The 17,743-nt window shown below is 40.2% G+C and overlaps 29 non-coding genes across 29 annotated transcripts; all 29 read right to left on the bottom strand.

The window, feature by feature from the left end:
* Nucleotides 1-299: 299 nt before the first annotated feature.
* Trnal-uaa (transfer RNA leucine (anticodon UAA)) lies at nt 300-382 on the bottom strand. Its single transcript has one exon. It is a non-coding gene; the product is annotated as a tRNA-Leu (tRNA).
* A 371-nt stretch (nt 383-753) lies between these two features.
* Trnal-uaa (transfer RNA leucine (anticodon UAA)) lies at nt 754-836 on the bottom strand. Its single transcript has one exon. It is a non-coding gene; the product is annotated as a tRNA-Leu (tRNA).
* Nucleotides 837-1,206: 370 nt separating this feature from the next.
* Nucleotides 1,207-1,289, bottom strand: Trnal-uaa (transfer RNA leucine (anticodon UAA)). Its single transcript has one exon. It is a non-coding gene; the product is annotated as a tRNA-Leu (tRNA).
* A 370-nt stretch (nt 1,290-1,659) lies between these two features.
* Trnal-uaa (transfer RNA leucine (anticodon UAA)) lies at nt 1,660-1,742 on the bottom strand. Its single transcript has one exon. It is a non-coding gene; the product is annotated as a tRNA-Leu (tRNA).
* Nucleotides 1,743-2,318: 576 nt separating this feature from the next.
* Nucleotides 2,319-2,401, bottom strand: Trnal-uaa (transfer RNA leucine (anticodon UAA)). Its single transcript has one exon. It is a non-coding gene; the product is annotated as a tRNA-Leu (tRNA).
* A 123-nt stretch (nt 2,402-2,524) lies between these two features.
* Nucleotides 2,525-2,607, bottom strand: Trnal-uaa (transfer RNA leucine (anticodon UAA)). Its single transcript has one exon. It is a non-coding gene; the product is annotated as a tRNA-Leu (tRNA).
* Nucleotides 2,608-2,976: 369 nt separating this feature from the next.
* Nucleotides 2,977-3,059, bottom strand: Trnal-uaa (transfer RNA leucine (anticodon UAA)). Its single transcript has one exon. It is a non-coding gene; the product is annotated as a tRNA-Leu (tRNA).
* Nucleotides 3,060-3,430: 371 nt separating this feature from the next.
* Trnal-uaa (transfer RNA leucine (anticodon UAA)) lies at nt 3,431-3,513 on the bottom strand. Its single transcript has one exon. It is a non-coding gene; the product is annotated as a tRNA-Leu (tRNA).
* Nucleotides 3,514-4,336: 823 nt separating this feature from the next.
* On the bottom strand, nt 4,337-4,419 carry Trnal-uaa (transfer RNA leucine (anticodon UAA)). The gene has a single exon. It is a non-coding gene; the product is annotated as a tRNA-Leu (tRNA).
* A 1,275-nt stretch (nt 4,420-5,694) lies between these two features.
* On the bottom strand, nt 5,695-5,777 carry Trnal-uaa (transfer RNA leucine (anticodon UAA)). Its single transcript has one exon. It is a non-coding gene; the product is annotated as a tRNA-Leu (tRNA).
* A 370-nt stretch (nt 5,778-6,147) lies between these two features.
* Trnal-uaa (transfer RNA leucine (anticodon UAA)) lies at nt 6,148-6,230 on the bottom strand. The gene has a single exon. It is a non-coding gene; the product is annotated as a tRNA-Leu (tRNA).
* A 123-nt stretch (nt 6,231-6,353) lies between these two features.
* Nucleotides 6,354-6,436, bottom strand: Trnal-uaa (transfer RNA leucine (anticodon UAA)). Its single transcript has one exon. It is a non-coding gene; the product is annotated as a tRNA-Leu (tRNA).
* A 370-nt stretch (nt 6,437-6,806) lies between these two features.
* Nucleotides 6,807-6,889, bottom strand: Trnal-uaa (transfer RNA leucine (anticodon UAA)). The gene has a single exon. It is a non-coding gene; the product is annotated as a tRNA-Leu (tRNA).
* Nucleotides 6,890-7,260: 371 nt separating this feature from the next.
* On the bottom strand, nt 7,261-7,343 carry Trnal-uaa (transfer RNA leucine (anticodon UAA)). The gene has a single exon. It is a non-coding gene; the product is annotated as a tRNA-Leu (tRNA).
* A 370-nt stretch (nt 7,344-7,713) lies between these two features.
* Nucleotides 7,714-7,796, bottom strand: Trnal-uaa (transfer RNA leucine (anticodon UAA)). The gene has a single exon. It is a non-coding gene; the product is annotated as a tRNA-Leu (tRNA).
* A 576-nt stretch (nt 7,797-8,372) lies between these two features.
* Nucleotides 8,373-8,455, bottom strand: Trnal-uaa (transfer RNA leucine (anticodon UAA)). The gene has a single exon. It is a non-coding gene; the product is annotated as a tRNA-Leu (tRNA).
* A 370-nt stretch (nt 8,456-8,825) lies between these two features.
* Trnal-uaa (transfer RNA leucine (anticodon UAA)) lies at nt 8,826-8,908 on the bottom strand. Its single transcript has one exon. It is a non-coding gene; the product is annotated as a tRNA-Leu (tRNA).
* A 371-nt stretch (nt 8,909-9,279) lies between these two features.
* Trnal-uaa (transfer RNA leucine (anticodon UAA)) lies at nt 9,280-9,362 on the bottom strand. Its single transcript has one exon. It is a non-coding gene; the product is annotated as a tRNA-Leu (tRNA).
* Nucleotides 9,363-9,732: 370 nt separating this feature from the next.
* Nucleotides 9,733-9,815, bottom strand: Trnal-uaa (transfer RNA leucine (anticodon UAA)). Its single transcript has one exon. It is a non-coding gene; the product is annotated as a tRNA-Leu (tRNA).
* An 824-nt stretch (nt 9,816-10,639) lies between these two features.
* Nucleotides 10,640-10,722, bottom strand: Trnal-uaa (transfer RNA leucine (anticodon UAA)). Its single transcript has one exon. It is a non-coding gene; the product is annotated as a tRNA-Leu (tRNA).
* Nucleotides 10,723-11,084: 362 nt separating this feature from the next.
* Trnal-uaa (transfer RNA leucine (anticodon UAA)) lies at nt 11,085-11,167 on the bottom strand. Its single transcript has one exon. It is a non-coding gene; the product is annotated as a tRNA-Leu (tRNA).
* Nucleotides 11,168-11,538: 371 nt separating this feature from the next.
* Trnal-uaa (transfer RNA leucine (anticodon UAA)) lies at nt 11,539-11,621 on the bottom strand. The gene has a single exon. It is a non-coding gene; the product is annotated as a tRNA-Leu (tRNA).
* A 362-nt stretch (nt 11,622-11,983) lies between these two features.
* On the bottom strand, nt 11,984-12,066 carry Trnal-uaa (transfer RNA leucine (anticodon UAA)). The gene has a single exon. It is a non-coding gene; the product is annotated as a tRNA-Leu (tRNA).
* Nucleotides 12,067-13,343: 1,277 nt separating this feature from the next.
* Nucleotides 13,344-13,426, bottom strand: Trnal-uaa (transfer RNA leucine (anticodon UAA)). Its single transcript has one exon. It is a non-coding gene; the product is annotated as a tRNA-Leu (tRNA).
* Nucleotides 13,427-14,704: 1,278 nt separating this feature from the next.
* Trnal-uaa (transfer RNA leucine (anticodon UAA)) lies at nt 14,705-14,787 on the bottom strand. Its single transcript has one exon. It is a non-coding gene; the product is annotated as a tRNA-Leu (tRNA).
* A 123-nt stretch (nt 14,788-14,910) lies between these two features.
* On the bottom strand, nt 14,911-14,993 carry Trnal-uaa (transfer RNA leucine (anticodon UAA)). Its single transcript has one exon. It is a non-coding gene; the product is annotated as a tRNA-Leu (tRNA).
* A 1,731-nt stretch (nt 14,994-16,724) lies between these two features.
* Nucleotides 16,725-16,807, bottom strand: Trnal-uaa (transfer RNA leucine (anticodon UAA)). The gene has a single exon. It is a non-coding gene; the product is annotated as a tRNA-Leu (tRNA).
* Nucleotides 16,808-17,178: 371 nt separating this feature from the next.
* On the bottom strand, nt 17,179-17,261 carry Trnal-uaa (transfer RNA leucine (anticodon UAA)). The gene has a single exon. It is a non-coding gene; the product is annotated as a tRNA-Leu (tRNA).
* A 370-nt stretch (nt 17,262-17,631) lies between these two features.
* Nucleotides 17,632-17,714, bottom strand: Trnal-uaa (transfer RNA leucine (anticodon UAA)). Its single transcript has one exon. It is a non-coding gene; the product is annotated as a tRNA-Leu (tRNA).
* Nucleotides 17,715-17,743: the final 29 nt, after the last annotated feature.

Genomic DNA, 17,743 nt, shown 5'->3' on the forward strand with positions numbered 1-17,743 from the left:
CGCGCAAGAGCACTACCATTTGACGACCTTCAGATTTTTCAATAATTTACCCTTTTGATAACGCAACAAAATGAATGGAACTGCAAAATGGGATGGTAATATTTGGGATTTTAAGTTTGAAAGTGTCAGATATGGAAGGCATTATTGCGTATCGTGAAGTAACAGCTGGTAGAATTATTGGGGCTATTGTATTTCGCCCTGTGGCATAATTCAACACAACGTGTCATGTTAACACATTTCCACGTTAAATCTCTCCAAGCATCCCTCAATCTTTTTATCACACAGGTTAGCCTAGCTAATACCAGAGGTGGGGTTCGAACCCATGCGGACAATAGTCCATTGGAACTTAAGTCCAACGCCTTAACCACTCGGCCACCCTGGTTGAAATTTCAAGTTAATAAGGTTACTTGAACTTGGAAAAAGTGCTGGCAATGAATCTTATTATTTTAAATCGCGCAAGAGCATTACCATTGGACGACCTTCAGACTTTTCAATAATTTGCCGTTTTGATAACTCAACAGATTGACTAGAACTGCAAAAAATTATGGCAATATCTGTGATTTTGGGTTTGAAAGTTTGAGACATGGAAGGAATAATTGTGCATTGTGAATTAACGGCTGGTACAACTATTGCAGCTGTTCTACCTCTCCAAGTTCGATACTTCGCCACAATGTGTCCTGGCAAACACATTTCCACGATTAAAACTCTACAAGCATCCCTCAATCTTCTTATCACACAAGTTAGCCTAGCTAATACCAGAGGTGTGGTTCGAACCCACGCGGACAATCGTCCATTGGAACTTAAGTCCAACGCCTTAACCACTCGGCCACCCTGGTTGAACATTCAGGTTAATAAGGTTACTTGAATTTGGAAAGGGTACGAGAAATGAACCTTGGTATTCTAAATCGCCCAAGAGCATTACCATTTGACGAACTTCAGAGTTTTCAATAATTTGCCGTTTTGATAAATCAAGAAAATAAATGAAACCGCAAGATGGGATGGTAATATCTGGGATTTTGAGCTTGAAAGTTTGAGATATGGAAGGCATAATTGCGAATCGTGAAATAACGGCTTGTAGAATTATTGGTGCTATTCTATTTCGCCATGTGCGATATTTCACCACAAGGTATCATGTTAACGCACTTCCACGGTTAAAACTCTCCAAGCGTCCCTCAATCTTCTTATCACACAAGTTAGCCTAGCTAATACCAGAGGTGAGGTTCGAACCCACGCGGACAATCGTCCATTGGAACTTAAGTCCAACGCCTTAACCACTCGGCCACCCTGGTTGAACATTCAGGTTAATAAGGTTACTTGAATTTGGAAAGGGTACGGGAAATGAACCTTGGTATTCTAAATCGCCCAAGAGCATTACCATTTGACGACCTTCAGAGTTTTCAATAATTTGCCGTTTTGATAACTCAACAAAATGAATGGAACTGCAAGATGGGTTGGTAATATCTGGGATTTTGAGCTTGAAAGTTTGGGATATGGAAGGCATAATTGCGCATCGTGAAATAACGGCTTGTAGAATTATTGGTGCTTTTCCATTTCGCCATGTGCGATATTTCACCACAAGGTATCATGTTAAGGCATTTCCACGGTTAAAACTCTCCAAGCGTTCCTCAATCTTCTTATCACACAGGTTAGCCTAGCTAATACCAGAGGTGGGGTTCGAACCCACGCGGACAATCGTCCATTGGAACTTAAGTCCAACGCCTTAACCACTCGGCCACCCTGGTTGAAATTTCAGGTTAATAAGGTTACTTGATCTTGGAAAACAACGTATCATGTTAACACATTTCCACGGTTAAAACTCTCCAAGCATCCCTCAATCTTCTTATCACACAGGGTAGCCTAGCTAATACCAGAGGTGGGGTTCGAATCCATGCGGACAATAGTCCATTGGAACTTAAGTCCAACGGCTTAACCACTCGGCCACCCTGGTTGAAATTTCAAGTTAATAAGGTTACTTGAACTTGGAAAAAGTACTGGCAATGAATCTTATTATTTTAAATCGCGCAAGAGCATTACCATTTGACGACCTTCAGATTTTTGAATTATTTGCCCTTTTGATAACTCAACAAAATGCATGGAACTGCAAAATGGAATGGTAATTCTTGGGATTTTGTGTTTGAAAGTTTCAGATATGGAAGGCATTATTGCGTATCGTGAAGTAACCGCTGGTAGAATTATTGGGGCTATTCTATTTTGCCCTGTTGGATAATTCAACACAACGTATCATGTTAACACATTTCCACGGTTAAAACTCGCCAAGCATCCCTCAATCTTCTTATCACACAGGTTAGCCTAGCTAATACCAGAGATGGGGTTCGAACCCATGCGCACAGTAGTCCATTGGAACTTAAGTCCAACGCCTTAACCACTCGGCCACCCTGGTTGAAATTTCAAGTTAATAAGGTTACTTGAACTTGGAAAACAACGTATCATGTTAACACATTCCTACGGTTAAAACTCGCCAGGCATCCCTTAATCTTCTTATCACACAGGTTAGCCTAGCTAATACCAGAGATGGGGTTCGAACCCATGCTGACAATAGTCCATTTGAACTTAAGTCCAACGCCTTAACCACTCGGCCACCCTGGTTGAAATATTAAGTTAATAAGGTTACTTGAACTTGGAAAAAGTACTGGCAATGAATCTTATTATTTTAAATCGCTCAAGAGCATTACCATTTGACGACCTTCAGATTTTTCAATAATTTGCCGTTTTGATAACTCAACAGATTGACTGGAACTGCAAAAAAATATGGCAATATCTGTGATTTTGAGTTTGAAAGTTTGAGATATGGAAGGCATAATTGCGCATCGTGAAATAACGGCTTGTAGAATTATTGGTGCTATTCCATTTCGCCATGTGCGATATTTCACCACAAGGTATCATGTTAACGCATTTCCACGGTTAAACTCTCCAAGCGTCCCTCAATCTTCTTATCACACAGGTTAGCCTAGCTAATACCAGAGGTGGGGTTCGAACCCACGCGGACAATCGTCCATTGGAACTTAAGTCCAACGCCTTAACCACTCGGCTACCCTGGTTGAATTTTCAGGTTACCAAGGTTACTTGAACTTGGAAAACGTGCTGGCAATGAACCTTAGTATTCAAAATCGCGCAAGAGCCCTACCATTTGACGACCTTCAGATTTTTCAATAATTTGCCGTTTTGATAACTCAACAGATTGACTAGAACTGCAAAAAATTATGACAATATCTGTTATTTTGAGTTTGAAAGTTTGAGACATGGAAGGAATAATTGCGCATTTTGAATTAACGGCTGGTACAACTATTGCAGCTGTTCTACCTCTCCAAGTTCGATACTTCGCCACAACGTGTAATGGCAAACACATTTCCACGATTAAAACTCTACAAGCATTCCTCAATCTTCTTATCACACAGGTTAGCCTAGCTAATACCAGAGGTGGGGTTCGAACCCACACGAACAATCGTCCATTGGAACTTAAGTCCAACGCCTTAACCACTCGGCCACCCTGGTTGAACATTCAGGTTAATAAGGTTACTTGAATTTGGAAAAGGTACGGGAAATGAACCTTGGTATTCTAAATCGCCCAAGAGCATTATTATTTGACGACCTTCAGACTTTTCAATAATTTGCCGTTTTGATAACTCAACAGATTGACTGGAACTGCAAAAAATTGTGGCAATATCTGTGATTTGGAGTTTGAAAGTTTGAGACATGGAAGGAATAATTGCGCATTGTGAAATAACGGCTGGTACAACTATTGCAGCTGTTCTACCTCTCCAAGTTCGATACTTCGCCACAACGTGTCATGGCAAACACATTTCCACGATTAAAACTCTACAAGCATCCCTCAATCTTCTTATCACACAGGTTAGCCTAGCTAATACCAGAGGGGGACTCGAACCCACGCGGACAATCGTCCATTGGAACTTAAGTCCAACGCCTTAACCACTCGGCCACCCTGGTTAAACATTCAGGTTAATAAGGTTACTTGAATTTGGAAAGGGTACGGGAAATGAACCTTGGTATTCTAAAACGCTCAAGAGCATTACCATTTGACGACCTTCAGATTTTTCAATAATTTGCCTTTTTGATAACTTAACAAAATGAATGGAACTGCAAAATGGGATGGTAATATTTGGGATTTTAAGTTTGAAAGTGTCAGATATGGAAGGCGTTATTGCGTATCGTGAAGCAACGGCTGGTAGAATTATTGGGGCTATTCTATTTTACCCTGTGGGATAATTCAACACAACGTGTCATGTTAACACATTTCCACGGTTAAAACTCTCCAAGCATCCCTCAATCTTCTTATCACACAGGTTAGCCTAGCTAATACCAGAGGTGGGGTTCGAACCCATGCGGACAATAGTCCATTGGAACTTAAGTCCAACGCCGTAACCACTCGGCCACCCTGGTTGAAATTTCAAGTTAATAAGGTTACTTGAACTTGGAAAAGTACTGGCAATGAATCTTATTATTTTAAATCGCGCAAGAGCATTACCGTTTGACGACCTTCAGACTTTTCTATAATTTGCCGTTCTGATAACTCAACAAAATGAAAGGAACTGCAAAATGGGATGGTAATATTTAGGATTTTGAGTTTGAAAGTTTCAGATATGGAAGGCATTATTGCGTATCGTGAAGTAACGGCTGGTAGAATTATTGGGGCTATTCTATTTTGCCCTGAGGGATAATTCAACACAAGGTATCATGTTACCACATTTCCACGGATAAAACTCTCCAAGCATCCCTCAATCTTCTTATCACACAGGTTAGCCTAGCTAATACCAGAGGTGGGGTTCGAACCCATGCGGACAATAGTCCATTGGAGCTTAAGGCAAACGCCTTAACCCCTCGGCCACCCTGGTTGAAATTTCAAGTTAATAAGGTTACTTAAACTTGGAAAAAGTACTGGCAATGAATCTTATTATTTTAAATCGCGCAAGAGCATTACCATTTGACGACCTTCAGATTTTTCAATAACTTGCCCTTTAGATAACTCAACAAAATGAATGGAATTGCAAAATGGGATGGTAATATTTGGGATTTTAAGTTTGAAAGTGTCAGATATGGAAGGCATTATTGCGTATCGTGAAGTAACGGCTGGTAGAATTATTGGGGCTATTCTCTTTTACCCTGTGGGATAATTCAACACAACGTGTCTTGTTAACACATTTCCCCGGTTAAAACTCTCCAAGCATCCCTCAATCTTCTTATCACACAGGTTAGCCTAGCTAATAACAGAGGTGGGGTTCGAACCCATGCGGACAATAGTCCATTGGAACTTAAGTCCAACGCCTTAACCACTCGACCACCCTGGTTGAAATTTCAAGTTAATAAGGTTACTTGAACTTGGAAAAAGTACTGGCAATGAATCTTATTATTCTAAATCGCGCAAGAGCATTACCATTTGACGACCTTCCGACTTTTCTATAATTTGCCGTTTTGATAACTCAACAAAATGAATGGAACTGCAAAATGGGATGGTAATATTTAGGATTTTGAGTTTGAAAGTTTCAGATATGGAAGGCATTATTGCGTATCGTGAAGTAACGGCTGGTAGAATTATTGGGGCTATTCTATTTTGCCCTGTGGGATAATTCAAAACAACGTATCAAGTTAACACATTTCCACGGATAAAACTCTCCAAGTATCCCTCAATCTTCTTATCACACAGGTTAGCCTAGCTAATACCAGAGGTGGGGTTCGAACCCATGCGGACAATAGTCAATTGGAACTTAAGTCCAACGCCTTAACCACTCGGCCACCCTGGTTGAAATTTCAAGTTAATAAGGTTACTTAAACTTGGAAAAAGTACTGGCAATGAATCTTATTATTTTAAATCGCGCAAGAGCATTACCATTTGACGACCTTCAGACTTTTCTATAATTTGCCGTTTTGATAACTCAACAAAATGAATGGAACTGCAAAATGGGATGGTAATATTTCGGATTTTGAGTTTGAAAGTTTCAGATATGGAAAGCATTATTGCGTATCGTGAAGTAACGGCTGGTAGAATTATTGGGGCTATTCTATTTTGCCCTGTGTGATAATTCAAGACAACGTATCAAGTTAACACATTTCCACGGATAAAACTCTCCAAGTATCCCTCAATCTTCTTATCACACAGGTTAGCCTAGCTAATACCAGAGGTGGGGTTCGAACCCATGCGGACAATAGTCCATTGGAACTTAAGTCCAACGCCTTAACCACTCGGCCACCCTGGTTGAAATTTCAAGTTAATAAGGTTACTTGAACTTGGAAAACAACGTATCATGTTAACAAATTTCCACGGTTAAAACTCTCCAAGCATCCCTCAATCTTCTTATCACACAGGTTAGCCTAGCTAATACCAGAGGTGGGGTTCGAACCCATGCGGACAATAGTCCCTTGAAACTTAAGTCCAACGCCTTAACCACTCGGCCACCCTGGTTGAAATTTCAAGTTAGTAAGGTTACTTGAACTTGGAAAAAGTACTGGCAATGAATCTTACTATTTTAAATCGCGCAAGAGCATTACCATTTGACGATCTTCAAATTTTTGAATAATTTGCCCTTTTGATAACTCGACAAAATGAATGGAACTGCAAAATGGGATGGTAATATTTGGGACTTTGAGTTTGAAAGTTTCAGATATGGAAGGCATTATTGCGTATCGTGAAGTAACGGCTGGTAGAATTATTGGGGCTATTATATTTTGCCCAGTGGGATAATTTAACACAACGTATCATGTTAACACATTTCCACGGTTAAAACTCTCCAAGCAACCCTCAATCTTTTTATCGCACAGGTTAGCCTAGCTAATACCAGAGGTGGGGTTCGAACCCATGCGGACAATAGTCCATTGGAACTTAAGTCCAACGACTTAACCACTCGGCCACCCTGGTTGAAATTTCAAGTTAATAAGGTTACTTGAACTTGGAAAAAGTACTGGCAATGAATCTTATTATTTTAAATCGCGCAAGAGCAATACCATTTGACGACCTTCAGACTTTTCAATAATTTGCCGTTTTGATAACTCAACAGATTGACTGGAACTGCAAACAAGTATGGTAATATCTGTGATTTTGAGTTTGAAAGTTTGAGACATGGAAAGAATAATTGCGCATTATGAAATAACGGCTGGTACAACTATTGCAGCTATTCTACCTCTCCAAGTTCGATACTTCGTCACAACGTGTCATGGCAAACACGTTTCCACGATTAAAACTCGACAAGCATCCCTCAATCTTCTTATCACACAGGTTAGCCTAGCTAATACCAGAGGTGGGGTTCGAACCCACTCGGACAATCGTCCATTGGAACTTAAGTCCAACGCCTTAACCACTCGGACACCCTGGTTGAAAATTCAAGTTAATAAGGTTACTTGAACTTGGAAAAAGTACTGGCAATGAATCTTATTATTTTAAATCGCGGAAGAGCATTACCATTTGACGACCTTCAGATTTTTTAATAATTTTCCATTTTGAAAGCTGAACAAAATGAATGGAGCTGTAAAAAAGGATGGTAATATTTGGGATTTGGAGTTTGAATGTTTGAGATATGGAAGGCATTATTGCGCATCGTGAAGTAACGGCTGGTAGAACTATTGGGGCTATTCTATTTCGCCCTGTGGGATAATTCAACACAACGTATCATGTTAACACATTTCTACGGTTAAAACTTTCCAAGCATCCCTCAATCTTCTTATCACACAGGTTAGCCTAGCTAATACCAGAGGTGGGGTTCGAACCCATGCGGACAATAGTCCCTTGAAACTTAAGTCCAACGCCTTAACCACTCGGCCACCCTGGTTGAAATTTCAAGTTAATAAGGTTACTTGAACTTGGAAAACAACGGATCATGTTAACAAATTTCCACGGTTAAAACTCTCCAAGCATCCCTCAATCTTCTTATCACACAGGTTAGCCTAGCTAATACCAGAGGTGGGGTTCGAACCCATGCGGACAATAGTCCCTTGAAACTTAAGTCCAACGTCTTAACCATTCGGCCACCCTGGTTGAAATTTCAAGTTAGTAAGGTTACTTGAACTTTGAAAAAGTACTGGCAATGAATCTTAATATTTTAAATCGCGCAAGAGCATTACCATTTGACGATCTTCAGATTTTCGAATAATTTGCCCTTTTGATAACTCGACAAAATGAATGGAACTGCAAAATGGGATGGTAATATTTGGGACTTTGAGTTTGAAAGTTTCAGATATGGAAGGCATTATTGCGTATCGTGAAGTAACGGCTGGTAGAACTATTGGGGCTATTCTTTTTCGCCCTGTGGGATAATTCAACACAACGTATCATGTTAACACATTTCTACGGTTAAAACTCGCCAAGCATCCCTCAATCTTCTTATCACACAGGTTAGCCTAGCTAATACCAGAGATGGGGTTCGAACCCATGCGGACAATAGTCCATTGGAACTTAAGTCCAACGCCTTAACCACTCGGCCACCCTGGTTGAAATTTCAAGTTAATAAGGTTACTTGAACTTGGAAAAAGTACTGGCAATGAATCTTATTATTTTAAATCGCGCAAGAGCATTACCATTTGACGACCTTCAGATTTTTCAATAATTTGCCGTTTTGATAACTCAACAGATTGACTGGAACTGCAAAAAATTATGGCAATATTTGTGATCTTGAGTTTGAAAGTTTGAGACATGGAAGGAATAATTGCGCATTGTGAAATAACGGCTGGTACAACTATTGCAGCTGTTCTACCTCTCCAAGTTCGATATTTCACCACAAGGTATCATGTTAACGCATTTCCACGGTTAAAACTCTCCAAGCGTCCCTCAATCTTCTTATCACACAGGTTAGCCTAGCTAATACCAGAGGTGGGGTTCGAACCCACGCGGACAATCGTCCATTGGAACTTAAGTCCAACGCCTTAACCGCTCGGCCACCCTGGTTGAAATTTCAGGTTAATAAGGTTACTTGATCTTGAAAAAAGTACTGGGAATGAACCTTAGTATTTTAAATCGCGCAAGAGCATTAACATCTGTCGATCTTCTTATTTCTTTAATAATTTGCCGTTTTGATAATTCGACAAAATGACTGGAACTGCAAAAAGGGATAGTAATATTTGGGATTTTGAGTTTGAAAATTTGAGAAATGGAAGGACTAATTGCGCATTGTGAAATAACGGCTGGTACAACTATTGCAGTTGTTCTATTTCTCCAGGTTCGATACTTCGCCAGAACGTGTCATGGCAAACACATTTCCACGTTTAAATTCTCCAAGCATCCTTCAATAATCTTATCACCGAGATAAACCTAGTTAATACCAGAGGTGGGGTTCGCACCCACGCGGACAATCGTCCATTGGAACTTAAGTCCAACGCCTTAACCACTCGGCCACCCTGGTTAAATTTTCAGGTTACCAAGGTTACTTGAACTTGGAAAACGTACTGGCAATGAACCTTAGTATTCAAAATCGCGCAAGAGCACTACCATTTGACGACCTTTAGATTTTTCAATAATTTACCCTTTTGATAACGCAACAAAATGAATGAAACTGCAAAATGGGATGGTAATATTTGGGATTTTAAGTTTGAAAGTGTCAGATATGGAAGGCATTATTGCGTATCGTGAAGTAAGGGCTGGTAGAATTATTGGGGCTATTCTATTTCGCCCTGTGGGATAATTCAACACAACGTGTCATGTTAACATATTTCCACGGTTAAATATCTACAAGCATCCCTCAATCTTCTTATCACACAGGTTAGCCTAGCTAATACCAGAGGTGGGGTTCGCACCCACGCGGACAATCGTCCATTGGAACTTAAGTCCAACGCCTTAACCACTTGGCCACCCTGGTTAAATTTTCAGGTTAACAAGGTTACTTGAACTTGGAAAACGTACTGGCAATGAACCTTAGTATTCAAAATCGCGCAAGAGCACTACCATTTGACGACCTTCAGATTTTTCAATAATTTACCCTTTTGATAACGCAACAAAATGAATGAAACTGCAAAATGGGATGGTAATATTTGGGATTTTAAGTTTGAAAGTGTCAGATATGGAAGGCATTATTGCGTATCGTGAAGTAAGGGCTGGTAGAATTATTGGGGCTATTCTATTTCGCCCTGTGGGATAATTCAACACAACGTGTCATGTTAACATATTTCCACGGTTAAATCTCTCCAAGCATCCCTCAATCTTCTTATCACACAGGTTAGCCTAGCTAATACCAGAGGTGGGGTTCGCACCCATGCGGACATAAGTCCATTGGAACTTAAGTCCAACGCCTTAACCACTCGACCACCCTGGTTGAAATTTCAAGTTAATAAGGTTACTTGAACTTGGAAAAAGTACTGGCAATGAATCTTATTATTTTAAATCGCGCAAGAGCATTACCATTTGACGACCTTCAGACTTTTCAATAATTTGCCGTTTTGATAACTCAACAGATTGACTAGAACGGCAAAAAATTATGGCAATATCTCTGATTTTGAGTTTGAAAGTTTGAGACATGGAAGGAATAATTGCGCATTGTGAATTAACGGCTGGTACAACTATTGCAGCTGTTCTACCTCTCCAAGTTCGATACTTCGCCACAACGTGTCATGGCAAACACATTTCCACGATTAAAACTCTACAAGCATCCCTCAATCTTCTTATCACACAGGTTAGCCTAGCTAATACCAGAGGTGGGGTTCGAACCCACGCGGACAATCGTCCATTGGAACTTAAGTCCAACGCCTTAACCACTTGGCCACCCTGGTTGAACATTCAGGTTAATAAGGTTACTTGAATTTGGAAAGGGTACGGGAAATGAACCTTGGTATTCTAAATCGCCCAAGAGCATTACCATTTGACGAAATTCAGATTTTTTTATAATTTTCCATTTTGAAAGCTCAAAAAAATGAATGGAGCTGTAAAAAAGGATGGTAATATTTGGGATTTGGAGTTTGAGATATGGAAGGCATTATTGCGCATCGTGAAGTAACGGCTGGTAGAACTATTGGGGCTATTCTTTTTCGCCCTGTGGGATAATTCAACACAACGTATCATGTTAACACATTTCTACGGTTAAAACTCGCCAAGCATCCCTCAATCTTCTTATCACACAGGTTAGCCTAGCTAATACCAGAGATGGGGTTCGAACCCATGCGGACAATAGTCCATTGGAACTTAAGTCCAACGCCTTAACCACTCGGCCACCCTGGTTGAAATTTCAAGTTAATAAGGTTACTTGAACTTGGAAAAAGTACTGGCAATGAATCTTATTATTTTAAATCGCGCAAGAGCATTACCATTTGACGACCTTCAGACTTTTCAATAATTTGCCGTTTTGATAACTCAACAGATTGACTAGAACGGCAAAAAATTATGGCAATATCTCTGATTTTGAGTTTGAAAGTTTGAGACATGGAAGGAATAATTGCGCATTGTGAATTAACGGCTGGTACAACTATTGCAGCTGTTCTACCTCTCCAAGTTCGATACTTCGCCACAACGTGTCATGGCAAACACATTTCCACGATTAAAACTCTACAAGCATCCCTCAATCTACTTATCACACAGGTTAGCCTAGCTAATACCAGAGGTGGGGTTCGAACCCACGCGGACAATCGTCCATTGGAACTTAAGTCCAACGCCTTAACCACTTGGCCACCCTGGTTGAACATTCAGGTTAATAAGGTTACTTGAATTTGGAAAGGGTACGGGAAATGAACCTTGGTATTCTAAATCGCCCAAGAGCATTACCATTTGACGAAATTCAGATTTTTTTATAATTTTCCATTTTGAAAGCTCAAAAAAATGAATGGAGCTGTAAAAAAGGATGGTAATATTTGGGATTTGGAGTTTGAGATATGGAAGGCATTATTGCGCATCGTGAAGTAACGGCTGGTAGAACTATTGGGGCTATTCTTTTTCGCCCTGTGGGATAATTCAACACAACGTATCATGTTAACACATTTCTACGGTTAAAACTCGCCAAGCATCCCTCAATCTTCTTATCACACAGGTTAGCCTAGCTAATACCAGAGATGGGGTTCGAACCCATGCGGACAATAGTCCATTGGAACTTAAGTCCAACGCCTTAACCACTCGGCCACCCTGGTTGAAATTTCAAGTTAATAAGGTTACTTGAACTTGGAAAAAGTACTGGCAATGAATCTTATTATTTTAAATCGCGCAAGAGCATTACCATTTGACGACCTTCAGATTTTTCAATAATTTGCCGTTTTGATAACTCAACAGATTGACTGGAACTGCAAAAAATTATGGCAATATCTGTGATTTTGAGTTTGAAAGTTTGAGACATGGAAGGAATAATTGCGCATTGTGAAATAACGGCTGGTACAACTATTGCAGCTGTTCTACCTCTCCAAGTTCGATACTTCGCCACAACGTGTCATGGCAAACACATTTCCACGATTAAAACTTTACAAGCATCCCTCAATCTTCTTATCACACAGGTTAGCCTAGCTAATACCAGAGGTGGGGTTCGAACACACGCGGACAATCGTCCATTGGAACTTAAGTCCGACGCCTTAACCACTCGACCACCCTGGTTGAACATTCAGGTTAATAAGGCTACTTGAATTTGGAAAGGGTACGGGAAATGAATCTTGGTATTCTAAATCGCCCAAGAGCATTACCATTTGACGACCTTCAGAGTTTTTAATAATTTGCCGTTTTGATAACTCAACAAAATGGATGAAACCGCAAGATGGGATGGTAATATCTGGGATTTTGAGTTGGAAAATTTGAGAAATGGAAGGACTAATTGCGCATTGTAAAATAACGGCTGGTACAACTATTGCAGTCGTTCTATTTCTCCAGGTTCGATACTTCGCCAGAACGTGTCATGGCAAACACATTTCCACGTTTATATTCTCCAAGCATCCTTCAATAATCTTATCACCGAGATAAACCTAGCTAATACCATAGGTGGGGTTCGAACCCACGCGGACAATCGTCCATTGGAACATAAGTCCAACGTCTTAACCACTCGGCCACCCTGGTTGAATTTTCAGGTTACCAAGGTTACTTGAACTTGGAAAACGTACTGGCAATGAACCTTAGTATTCAAAATCGCGCAAGAGCACTACCATTTGACGACCTTCAGATTTTTCAATAATTTACCCTTTTGATAACGCAACAAAATGAATGGAACTGCAAAATGGGATGGTAATATTTGGGATTTTAAGTTTGAAAGTGTCAGATATGGAAGGCATTATTGCGTATCGTGAAGTAACGGCTGGTAGAATTATTGGGGCTATTCTATTTCGCCCTGTGGGATAATTCAACACAACGTGTCATGTTAACACATTTCCACGGTTAAATCTCTCCAAGCATCCCTCAATCTTCTTATCACACAGGTTAGCCTAGCTAATACCAGAGGTGGGGTTCGAACCCATGCGGACAATAGTCCATTGGAACTTAAGTCCAACGCCTTAACTACTCGGCCACCCTGGTTGAAATTTCAAGTTAATAAGGTTACTTGAACTTGAAAAAAGTACTGGCAATGAATCTTATTATTTTAAATCGCGCAAGAGCATTACCATTTGACGACCTTTAGACTTTTCAATAATTTGCCGTTTTGATAACTCATCAGATTGACTAGAACTGCAAAAAATTATGGCAGTATCTGTTATTTTGAGTTTGAAAGTTTGAGACATGGAAGGAATAATTGCGCATTGTGAATTAACGGCTGGTACAACTATTTGCAGCTGTTCTACCTCTCCAAGTTCGATACTTCGCCACAACGTGTCATGGCAAACACATTTCCACGATTAAAACTCTACAAGCATCCCTCAATCTTCTTATCACACAGGTTAGCCTAGCTAATACCAGAGGTGGGGTTCGAACCCACGCGAACAATGGTCCATTGGAACTTAAGTCCAACGCCTTAACCACTCGGGGACCCTGGTTGAACATTCAGGTTAATAAGGTTACTTGAATTTGGAAAGGGTACGGGAAATGAACCTTGGTATTCTAAATCGCCCAAGAGCATTACCATTTGACGACCTTCAGAGTTTTCTATAATTTGCCGTTTTGATAAGTCAACAAAATGAATGGAACTGCAAGATGGGGTAGTAATATCTGGGATTTTGAGCTTGAAAGTTTGGGATATGGAAGGCATAATTGCGCATCGTGAAAAAACGGCTTGTAGAATTATTGGAGCTATTCCATTTCACCATGCGCGAAATTTCACCACAAGGTATCATGTTAAGGCATTTCCACGGTTAAAACTCTTCAAGCGTCCCTCAATCTTCTTATCACACAGGTTAGCCTAGCTAATACCAGAGGTGATGTTCGAACCCACGCGGACAATCGTCCATTGGAACTTAAGTCCAACGCCTTAACCACTCGGCCACCCTGGTTGAAATTTCAAGTTAATAAGGTTAGTTGAACTTGGAAAAAGTACTGGCAATGAATCTTATTATTTTAAATCGCGCAAGAGTATTACCATTTGACGACCTTCAGAGTTTTCAATAATTTGCCGTTTTGATAACTCAACAAAATGAATGGAACTGCAAGATGGGATGGTAATATCTGGGATTTTGAGCTTGAAAGTTTGGGATATGGAAGGCATAATTGCACATCGTGAAAAAACGGCTTGTAGGATTATTGGTGCTATTCCATTTCGCCATGTGCGATATTTCACCACAAGGTATCATGTTAAGGCATTTCCACGGTTAAAACTTTCCAAGCGTCCCTCAATCTTCTTATCACACAGGTTAGCCTAGCTAATACCAGAGGTGGGGTTCGAACCCACTCGGACAATCGTCCATTGGAACTTAAGTCCAACGCCTTAACCACTCGGCCACCCTGGTTGAAATTTCAGGTTAATAAGGTTACTTGATCTTGGAAAAAAAGGTATCATGTTAACACATTTCCACGGTTAAAACTCTCCAAGCATCCCTCAATCTTCTTATCACACAGGTTAGCCTAGCTAATACCAGAGGTGGGGTTCGAACCCATGCGGACAATAGTCCATTGGAACTTAAGTCCAACGCCGTAACCACTCGGCCACCCTGGTTGAAATTTCAAGTTAATAAGGTTACTTGAACTTGGAAAAAGTACTGGCAATGAATCTTATTATTTTAAATCGCGCAAGAGCATTACCATTTGACGACCTTCAGACTTTTCAATAATTTGCCGTTTTGATAACTCAACAGATTGATTGGAACTGCAAAAAATTGTGGCAATATCTGTGATTTTGAGTTTGAAAGTTTGAGACATGGAAGGAATAATTGCGCATTGTGAAAAAACGGCTGGTACAACTATTGCAGCTGTTCTACCTCTCCAAGTTCGATACTTCGCCACAACGTGTCATGGCAAACACATTTCCACGATTAAAACTCTACAAGCATCCCTCAATCTTCTTATCACACAGGTTAGCCTAGCTAATACAGGAGGTGTGGTTCGAACCCACGCGGACAATCGTCCATTGGAACTTAAGTCCAACGCCTTAACCACTCGGCCACCCTGGTTGAAATTTCAAGTTAATAAGGTTACTTGAACTTGGAAAAAGTACTGGCAATGAATCTTATTATTTTAAATCGCGCAAGAGCATTACCGTTTGACGACCTTCAGACTTTTCTATAACTTGCCGTTTTGATAACTCAACAAAATGAAAGGAACTGCAAAATGGGATTGTAATATTTAGGATTTTGAGTTTGAAAGTGTCAGATATGGAAGGCATTATTGCGTATCGTTAAGTAACGGCTGGTAGAATTATTGGGGCTATTCTATTTTACCCTGTGGGATAATTCAACACAACGTGTCATGTTAACACATCTCCACGGTTAAAACTCTCCAAGCATCCCTCAATCTTCTTATCACACAGGTTAGCCTAGCTAATACAGGAGGTGGGGTTCGAACCCATGCGGACAATAGTCCATTGGAACTTAAGTCCAACGCCGTAACCACTCGGCCACCCTGGTTGAAATTTCAAGTTAATAAGGTTACTTGAACTTGGAAAAAGTACTGGCAATGAATCTTATTATTTTAAATCGCGCAAGAGCATTACCATTTGACGACCTTCAGACTTTTCAATAATTTGCCGTTTTGATAACTCAACAGATTGATTGGAACTGCAAAAAATTGTGGCAATATCTGTGATTTTGAGTTTGAAAGTTTGAGACATGGAAGGAATAATTGCGCATTGTGAAAAAACGGCTGGTACAACTATTGCAGCTGTTCTACCTCTCCAAGTTCGATACTTCGCCACAACGTGTCATGGCAAACACATTTCCACGATTAAAACTCTACAAGCATCCCTCAATCTTCTTATCACACAGGTTAGCCTAGCTAATACAGGAGGTGTGGTTCGAACCCACGCGGACAATCGTCCATTGGAACTTAAGTCCAACGCCTTAACCACTCGGCCACCCTGGTTGAAATTTCAAGTTAATAAGGTTACTTGAACTTGGAAAAAGTACTGGCAATGAATCTTATTATTTTAAATCGCGCAAGAGCATTACCGTTTGACGACCTTCAGACTTTTCTATAACTTGCTGTTTTGATAACTCAACAAAATGAAAGGAACTGCAAAATGGGATTGTAATATTTAGGATTTTGAGTTTGAAAGTGTCAGATATGGAAGGCATTATTGCGTATCGTTAAGTAACGGCTGGTAGAATTATTGGGGCTATTCTATTTTACCCTGTGGGATAATTCAACACAACGTGTCATGTTAACACATCTCCACGGTTAAAACTCTCCAAGCATCCCTCAATCTTCTTATCACACAGGTTAGCCTAGCTAATACCAGAGGTGGGGTTCGAACCCATGCGGACAATAGTCCATTGGAACTTAAGTCCAACGCCGTAACCACTCGGCCACCCTGGTTGAAATTTCAAGTTAATAAGGTTACTTGAACTTGGAAAAAGTACTGGCAATGAATCTTATTATTTTAAATCGCGCAAGAGCATTACCATTTGACGACCTTCAGACTTTTCTATAACTTGCCGTTTTGATAACTCAACAAAATGAAAGGAACTGCAAAATAGGATTGTAATATTTAGGATTTTGAGTTTGAAAGTTTGAGACATGGAAGGAATAATTGCGCATTGTGAAATAACGGCTGGTACAACTATTGCAGCTGTTCTACCTCTCCAAGTTCGATACTTCGCCACAACGTGTCATGGCAAACACATTTCCACGATTAAAACTCTACAAGCATCCCTCAATCTTCTTATCACACAGGTTAGCCTAGCTAGTACCAAAGGTGGGGTTCGAACCCACGCGGACAATAGTCCATTGGAACTTAAGTCCAACGCCTTAACAACTCGGCCACCCTTGTTGAAATCTCAAGTTAATAAGGTTACTTGAACTTGGAAAAAGTACTGGCAATGAATCTTATTATTTTAAATCGCGCAAGAGCATTACCATTTGACGACCTTCAGATTTTTCAATAATTTGCCCTTTTGATAACTCAACAAAATGAATGGAATTGCAAAATGGGATGGTAATATTTGGGATTTTAAGTTTGAAAGTGTCAGATATGGAAGGCATTATTGCGTGTCGTGAAGTAACGGCTGGTAGAATTATTGGGGCTATTCTATTTTACCCTGTGGGATAATTCAACACAACGTGTCATGTTAACACATTTCCACGGTTAAAACTCTCCAAGCATCCCTCAATCTTCTTATCACACAGGTTAGCCTAGCTAATACCAGAGTTGGGGTTCGAACCCATGCGGACAATAGTCCATTGGAACTTAAGTCCAACGCCTTAACCACTCGGCCACCCTGGTTGAAATTTCAAGTTAATAAGGTTACTTGA

Source organism: Hydractinia symbiolongicarpus, chromosome 2, assembly GCF_029227915.1.
Source record: "Hydractinia symbiolongicarpus strain clone_291-10 chromosome 2, HSymV2.1, whole genome shotgun sequence".
In the NCBI taxonomy this organism is placed as follows: domain Eukaryota; kingdom Metazoa; phylum Cnidaria; class Hydrozoa; order Anthoathecata; family Hydractiniidae; genus Hydractinia; species Hydractinia symbiolongicarpus.